Source organism: Dermacentor silvarum, chromosome 1 (assembly GCF_013339745.2).
Source record: "Dermacentor silvarum isolate Dsil-2018 chromosome 1, BIME_Dsil_1.4, whole genome shotgun sequence".
NCBI classification, from domain to species: Eukaryota; Metazoa; Arthropoda; class Arachnida; order Ixodida; family Ixodidae; genus Dermacentor; species Dermacentor silvarum.
In genome coordinates this window covers 351,942,267-351,951,178 of record NC_051154.1, presented here as the reverse complement: position 1 = coordinate 351,951,178, position 8,912 = coordinate 351,942,267, and the positions used below count along the sequence as shown (strand labels likewise).

General features: G+C 49.6%; 1 pseudogene; it reads right to left on the bottom strand.

Moving 5' to 3' along the window:
* Nucleotides 1–5,597: 5,597 nt before the first annotated feature.
* Nucleotides 5,598–7,225, bottom strand: LOC119444772 (uncharacterized; annotated as a pseudogene).
* Between the last annotated feature and the right edge of the window lie 1,687 nt (nt 7,226–8,912).

Sequence of the window (8,912 nt, the reverse complement as noted above, 5' to 3'; positions counted from 1 at the left end):
TGGTGACGCGTCCATTGCTTGCCTCAACTGCCTCCGTTGCCTCCTTGTTTACAATGGAAGTGTACGACACCGGCGTGGCTTAGAAAACCTCTGTTTTCGGAGATATCGAAGACGGTGACTAGGTGGACGACACAAAGCGTTGATCACAGCTTCAAAGAACATGCAAAAGCGTTTTCGGAGCTGATTAAGCTATGTCCAAACGGCGCAAGCAGTGTATATGGTGCTTGTTCTAAAAGCGCGGCTAAATATGTATTCCAAGCTATCCAAGCTTTCGGATTATGAATTCAGTCAGGATTAGTGTGTTTTGCTCGTTGTTCTTTATTCGGCAAAGATTTTGAAGCAGTGGCTTGTCAGTTTCTGACTCAGTGAAGTTCCTCGGTGCGGCCACTATCTGATTATTTTCTGCCTAATCGCTCGCGGGTGTGCTCAGTTCCGATAGATTTGTTCTTGCTGCGCACAAAGCTTGAAACGTAGCTGTTTTGTACATTTTAATACCTTGTAGCAAATATATATTACAGCTAGTAACTCTAGTATTTCGCTCACTCTTGTGGACCGTCACCAAACATTCAGCTTCGATAATTCCGGCGCTATCGGAGTAGTACCGTCATTTATTGTGCGTATACAGTGCGCATATATTCAAGTGTGCGCCCATTCACTTATTCTTGATACGTCGGCGATAGAGTAGGCGTAAGTTTTCCTGCCATTTGGGACAAATGTGTATAGATAACGTGCGCGAAACTTACTATGACAGGAAGCAGCGCTACTCCCTTCGTCATTGTTTAACGAGTGGTACTCACTCTTGCCGACGTTCTGGGGATGAAGCCCTTTCTTTGAAGGTTACCGATACAAGGCTGGCGGATGAGCAAATTTCTGTATCCTCGAGGAAAGCCGTACATCACGAAGTGCCGGTAACACGTTCCGACACTTGCAGCAGCGGTCCGCCAACTTGGCCACTCAGATTTATTCCATTCCTTAACATGCCAGTCACTATTTTTGCAGCCAGCTAGTGCACACGTCTTTAATCCACATGATTCAATCTATCATGATTGGAGCACAGTGTGTTAGCAAAAACTCAGTTGCATTTCCGACAGCTGATCGCACAGAAGCAAAGTAGACGCGGTAATGGTTTCGTATTCGTGCGCGGTCGCTGAGGAGAGGTATGGCGTATAGTATGGCGCGCCGCCGTGAGCGCCATCTCGTTTCTCTAAAACAAAATGCTCCGCGAAAAGGGTCAATACTCGCGGACAACTTTCTGTGGCAATGAAGGGAAAGCTACGGGCGCGTGGATGCTGCACATGTGTTACCGCGCCAAGTTGTCCGGCAGCGTTTGGCAGTGCTTTTGGTGACGCAGCTTCCACGTGCGGCGGTTTCGCGTTTGCCCAGACGCGGAAGGAAAAAGCCGCAAATAAGTAAACTTTTACTCTCATTGGTGTGTTCTGTCTCATTTAACTGTTGCTAATAAGCTGTTTATGTTTTGTCTTCCCCTGCCTAAACCAACGTGGACTAAAACGCGGGACTCTTTTCAGAAGCGCTCTCATTTGTGCGCGCTTTGCTTCCGTAGCTCTCCCTTCATTGCCACAGAAAGTTGTCCGCGAGTATAGCGACATTATGACGACGCGGGAAGGAGCCGAGTTGTGCCTCCTGAGGTATTCTTTCTCCGTGCCTCGGGGCCTGTCGCGCGACGGAAGACGGCGCGTCGCCCCCCCCCCTCCCCCTCCCCGCTTTCCTTCCTTGTGCGCGCGAGCTTTAGCCGCGATCGTCCGCTCCCTTCGCGCGCTTTCACTCGCACCTACAGCATGCCGTGCGCCGCGACGGTGTTACAGCCCTTGGACTTTAAACGGAACATCAAGGCGTCGCCGACCCCCTGGAGTGTCCATATAATTGCTATCGCAATACTAATAATAATAATTACACGCAAATATCCTCCTACGAAATCCCGCCTCGCGCAGTATCCAGACAGGAAGTCAACGAAGTGTTGGTATCTTCACCGCAGTTTTGGTATGCATGTGGCGGTGCACGCTTTACAAGTTACCGGACGGTCACGGGAGAGGCGTCGTGCGCAATGCCATTCGGCGGCATCGGATTCAGGACGCTGTTGTGACGCGAAACGCCACCGCGCCACCGTTAACGTTTTGTGGCGTGGCTGCTGGCGTCTCAGCAGCCTTAAGCAGCCGCTTAGCAGTTTTAATTTCACCGCCAACGTAAAGACAGAGCACATGCCAGCCAGTGCCGTTATTTCTTTGTGCACGAATGCATGCATTTGCGCGCTCTTTTCTCAACTCCGCGTTGAATTTCGATGCCTCCAATCCAGCATGTGTAGCGGGAACGCATTGAGCCGGTCCTCCTATATTATGAACCCGTGCGGGCTATGCGAGAGGCAATTTAGTTGATTTCTACGGATCTATTTGCACCAGCTGGGGTTCCTCACCGTGCACCGACATCTAAATGCAAGAGCATTTTTGTATTCCGCCCCTTTTGGAAGGCCACCGCAGCCGAGACTCAAACCAACGCTGAGACACCACGATGCAAGAAATGGCTGGGCCTGAGCCGCGCGGGAAGCGCCACCTCGTGTCTAGTAAGCAACGTAGTTCGGCAAAAAGCCTCTACACCTCGCCGACTTTTCCGACTCTAACGACATGGGCGTCTTGCGAACGGGATTTGAATAAGCAGTATGCCATTTGTAAAGAAAAAGAAAGTTATGTGTGCTGATTACTCGAGGCCTCACGTGACTTCGCCATATTTTCGCGGTGAAATGGCTCATTTCCGGCTCCATCGACATGATACTGGAAAGCGTAACATTCGCATAGGTGAAGTCGTCTGCAATAAACACTCTCGCCTTAAGATTGCAGCTGGAATTAAGTTGCAGTAAATCAGGTCGTTCTTGGAATTTTTAATTATGAATGTCCTCAGGAACTCTCACAAGCGTAGTCATGTATTTTGGAGCTATTTTCGACAAGTAGTAAGTCTATGTGTCTACAATTGTCGATAAGTAGTAGAACCGAGTTTAAATAATGGAATGCCGTCTATTGTGGTTACGTAGCACGACAAATATATATATATATATATATATATATATATATATAGTTGCCATCGCCCAAAAAGATCACGTGCTCGTGACGCCAGCGGCAGAAAGGATGTTCCACATCCGCCCTTGGTTTGTGAGTGGTGGCGCTGGCTAACACTCCCGGGGTTAGTTCTAGTTGTAAAACATAAATACCCCCGAAAGTGGATGGGAAAACCATAGAGTTTCTAAATAAAAATATATAGTAATATGAAACTCTATGGGGAAAACGGTTCCGCGGTAGCTCAATGGTGAGAGCATCGCACGCGTAATGCGAAGACGTGGGTTCGTTCCTCACCTGCGGACAGTTGTTTTTTCATCCATTTTCGTTTTCATTAATTTATCGTTTCTTTAATTCAATTATTAAGTACAAGTAATTTTCCCCTATGTTGTCCTTCGTATTATTGTTTGTTGGCTCATTATGATATGCTTATTAAATATCGGACCCCTCGGTTCCCTTTCTTCTCGTTGACTACATAACGAGGGCTCGAATCCGGCAACAATGATGCCTTCAGGTAGCATATGTGGGCATAGAGTTTCACACTATAAAACCTAGAGGGAAATGTGGCGCTGCTGCGCTGTGGTATGCAAGGGAATGCCGGTATATTGTGGATTTGGATTGGCATCCTTCTTGGAGAGCCAGAACGCCTTGAAGACGCGCCTGGCTAGCACCGTTCCGTCTGTCACAATTATTCATTTCCTGCTAAAACAGCACGTAAAAAACTACTTTAGCTTTAGTATTACACAAAAACATGTTTTGTTTAAGTTTGAGGGCTTAGTATTGGGTGCACAATTATATGAAACGTAAAAAGTATCGGCTGGCCGCTAAAGTTGGAGGGCAGACGACAAGATTCTCGCTCGCTTTGGAACAGCTTGTCGTCTGTTCTTACTTTTCTTCGCTTGATGCTGCATTGTAGGTGAGTAAACTTTATTGAGAGATGTAATATGAGTGAATGAAAGCATTTTATGTAGATTTTGTTTTAAGAACGCGTTATTTGTGTAGTCATATCCACGTTTTAGACGAAGCCTCGTACAACACCAGCCAACACAAGCCTCGCAGACACATATCCCGTCATTCCCACGAGGGCACGGCAGCCCTTTAAGAAACTCGCATAGGCGGTGGCGCCAGTTTACCCTCTAGGTGTTATAGTGAGAAACTTTATGTATGTGGGTTTATTGACCAGTTGCCATCGCCCAAAAAGATCACGAGCTCGTGACGCCAGCGGCAGAAAGGATGTTCCACATCCGCCCTTGGTTTGTGAGTGGTGGCGCTGGCTAACACTCCCAGGGTTAGTTCTAGTTGTAAAACATAAATACCCCAGAAAGTGATGGGAAAACGGTTCCGCGGTAGCTCAATAGTGAGAGCATCGCACGCGTAATGCGAAGACGTGAGTTCGTTCCCCACCTGCGGACAGTTGTTTTTTCATCCATTTTCATTTTCATTAATTTATCGTTTCTTTAATTCATTTATTAAGTACAAGTAATTTTCCCCTATGTTGTCCTTGGTATTATTGTTTGTTGGCTCATTGCCTTCTCGTAGCATACGAGGATTTATTGGTCCGTTGCCTGCTCATGAAGTTCGCGTACTACGTGGCGCCATCGGTCAAGAGGATGTTCCACGTCCGCCGCGAAGGCCTGAGTGGCGCTGGCTAACAATCCAAAGGTTACACAACGTAAATACCTGAGGATGTGGACGTTGGGACAGCTGCCGCTGTAGCACAATTGGTTATGCGAATGCTGTGGGTTTCGCTCCCACCGGTGGCAAGTTGTCTTTTCGTCCACTTCTATTTTCCTTTAATTTACTACTTATACACTTCAATTAAAGCTATACAAAACTTCCCCTCCGCTTTCCATGGCTTCATTGTATGTTGGCTTCATATGGTCTCAAATATAGTACATTTCTGGCTGTGAGGATCTAACACTATGTATGCATACTATATGAATTTGATCGGACAATTGCTTTGTACATCTTCACATCAGGTGCATCATTCTCTAGCTCACGTCATAGAAAAGCAAGTTCCTTCTGAACAGATCCAGCTATGCTGCTTATGTGCTTAGTCCAATTAAAATTGTTACACCGGGATACTTAGAGAAGTACGTTCAATTTCAATATCCTTTAGACCATATATATAGATTAAATCGGCTTATTTTTGGGAAATGGTTACGCTGATTGTTTTACATAGTTATTATACTAACTCTGTGCCGTTTCATTTAGGTTAATCTCCACGGCAGATTCATCAGATCAGTTTTCAAGAGTTATCAGTGATTCGTTCAGTAGGATTTGCTCTAATACACTTGTTGATTTAAAAAAAAAGAACACAATCATTTGCAAATAGCCTGACTTCAATTGAAGGGGGATATCGTTAAATATATTACAAATAAAATTGTCCCTAATATTGATCCTTCATGCAGAGCCTTCATGTAAGTGCTGTGAAGGCTCTGGAGCACGGGGGCCTGGCTTGTCGAGCCTTTCGGCATGGATTTCTCATTACGGCCGTCGCTTGTCAACCCGTCTCGAACACGGTCTCCAGCTACCTCAAGAGGGCCTCCGAATGGTTGATGAGCTTTTTTGCTCCGGTGAGTCCCCTTCATTGTAAAGGGGGGTGCAGATAATATTCAACCACTGCAGGTTGGTCAGGCAGGTTGCAACGTACCAGCTCCATAAACTTGCGTGGTGACATTTTCTCCCGAGGCCCTTGAGACGCATCCTTGCCAAATGCGGCGATCTTGTGCAGGCTGTTGCGGATGAAGGTATAAAAGCGAGTGCTCTGGCCCAACAGGCGCTTAAGGTCCTCGATGTCCGAATTCGAGTAAAACTCCGTAGTGCCTCCACGCTTCCTAGCAGGGTGGGCCTTGTGCGCGGATCATCTTGGGAGGTCTCTGGGCTGGCCGCTGAGCGAGGAGGTGTCTGACGGGCTCCCGATGAAAGGCCAGTAGTCGTCCCCAAAGTCCAGCAACTTCTTCACCTGGTCCTCACCTGCAGTCTACACGGAATAGGTGGAGCATGGCTCACTGAAGTATAGTGGGTCCTGGTTGTCCCACCCTTGATCCGAGACTGAGTTCTGCTCGTCCACGTGGGCCAGGGTGGGCAACCACGAGGTAGCTCGTGGAGCTATCTCGCAATTCTGACGACAGCGCCGACTTGACGTCGACACCGGTTGCACAGACCTTTGCATCGCCACCAAGCTGTTCCAGCTCCGCAATATCCATCGACTCGTCATCCAGCTGCGCTGCAGCGCCCACGGCGTCATCTCCATTACGGTCCGAGGAGGGTGTTTCCTCGAGTAGTGTCACCTTGTAGAAGTCGACGTTCGAGACGTTCGACTGGATGAGCGGTGGCGTCTCATACTCCCCTTTCTCGTACTCTTATTCGTCGGCCACGTTGTACAGCGCAGCACAGCTGTCGACGACGTCGTTGCCACACTCATCGATGTCGTCCCTTGCTAAGCCGACCCGATGCTCCCGGAAGACCGATTCCGCCAGCTCCGGACTGTAGTTGTAGATCCGGATGCAGTCCTCGCTGGAGACCTGTGGCGAGCTCTCGCTCGAATACCCAACATCGTGGAGCGCCACGGAATGCCGCCATCCCTTGCGGGTGAACTTAAGGTCCATGATGCCCGTCTGCCCAACCATGATGCCATTCTCGAGCATTTCGGGTGGCCCAGACTCGGTCGTAGGCACGACGACGGAGGTGAGCTCATCCTCAGCGCGGGGTTCCTCGGTGCCATTGTTACTGATGCCACCCTCCCATTCACAGCTCAGGCGCGGCTGCTTGGTATTGGGCTCATCGCCGAAGTAGCAGTCACCGCCTGTCTCCCAGATACCTCGTGACCCCTGCAGAAGCTGTTCGAGCATGCGCTGTCACTCTAGAGAACGGAGCCACAGGGTATGCCAGCGCTTCTCGACGTTCGCGACGACGCGTCTGATCCGCTGGGCATCGTTGGCGAATAACGGCTGGAGCGAGGACGCGGGACACTCGGCGGCGGTGTCTAGGGCTGCCGGCTTGGCATGGAATGGTGGGAGCTGCGGCGGACTCGGGGACGAGTTCTTGGCAGCCTTGTTGTTTCCCGCGCGGAGCGCCTCGCACGGCCTCAGCGTGGACTTCACCAGCACACTACGAGACTCGATCTCCTGCTGCAGAACGCGCAGATGATCAGGCAACATAGCCAGACTAGAGCAAGCAGCAGAAGCACGCATACATATCCAGCATGGAACTGCGGCAGCCACTTCGTCTTCATCTCGGCGGTGATAGGCGAGAACTGCTGCCGCGAGGCACGCTAAAGCACTATCACAGCGACATCGTGGCCAAGAATTATGCTGAAGTGGAAGCGCAATTGGTGTTATTTTACTTTTCTTTTGATCTTATCAAAATTTCTCATTGGTGTTTCTTTTTTAGATATCACTAATTTTCTTGCTTACTCATCCGATTTTTGGCCAATCCCCCATAGTAGGTATGAGCGATTCATTAAGGCAAAATAACAAACCGATAAGCCAGTGCCAGCCAGCCGGATTTGGGAACCGAGTCTACACCACACTAGCGCCTGAAGGCTGTTTCACGTGCAGCGACTTACTGACTGAATAAACTTTATTAAAACCAGCAAGAGGTGGTGGCTGGGCCTAGGCCTCCCACGTGTGGACGTCGAGGTGTTGCCTCTTCACCGCCTCACAGGCTTGCTGGGTCGCCCAGAGTTGGTCGTCGAGGTTGGAGCTACGCAGGGCAGCGTGCCATCTCGATGAGAGGGTCGTGGGGTTAGTGTCGGGGTATTGTTGTGTACAGTCCCAAAGCATGTGTGGAAGTGTGGCTGGCTGTGCCTTGCAGATATGGTACGTGGGATTGGTGTAAATGTCTGGGTAGATCTTGTAACTGTAACGGTGTAACGAGGAGTACGTATTGGTTTGTGGCAGGCGGAAAGTTGTAGCCTAGCGCTCGGGATGGATTTCACTACATCATTGTAGCGTGTCAGGCGATCCCTACCGGTGGGGGCAGCCTCACCGTCTACCGCGCGGTTAACGAGCCCTCGCGCTAGGGAGTGGGTAACCTCGTTGAGGTTGGGGAGATGCGGGTGGACGGTGCCTACATGAGCTGGGAACCAGACGAGTGTAACCTGATGGTCGGTTGAGCGGGGTGCTTGTTGCAAGATGGCGCAAGGCTTGATGGGAGATACGGCCGTTGATGTAGTTGATAACAGCGGAGCGAGAATCAGAGACGATGGCATGGCATGTTGGGTCTAGTGTGGCTAGCGCGATGTCCACTTCTTCAGCTTCCTCAGCGTGTGGGGTTACTAGGCTGATAGCATGATGGAGAGAGCCTTCACGTGTGGTGATTTTGGGCTAGAAAGAAATCGATGCTGTCGCTTGAGTGGAACAGCGATATTTGTTGAAAACTTTCACATGCGTCCACGATGGCGGGATTTCTGTTGCAGCGACACCGAAAGTTTGCGCCTGCCTTCGAAGTATCCGTGCATCCCTGTATTGTAACAATAAAACAGCGCGGAAACCAGTCAGATGTCTAACTTTTGTTAGTTATTTAACAATACAGTAAGCAGAGCTTGCCTTGAGGTCTTTCAGATATATGTGCCTTTAGGATTGCTTAGTCCACAAGTATATGGAGACGCCTTCACAACACGTCGCAAAATTAGTTCGCATAGAAAAGTCTCTGTTTCGAGGGCGTTTTCTGTCATCCCCGCTCAATATGGCACCGATCGCTGTGAATATATACGTGACGGCGCTACCGACGTGGCGGAAGTAGCCGGTAGCTGCGACGGCCGTGGCGGTGGCGGAGCGACTGAAACCGCTGTGTCGCTGAGCTAAAATCACGCCATGTGAAACAGCCTTGACGCAGCCTTCATGC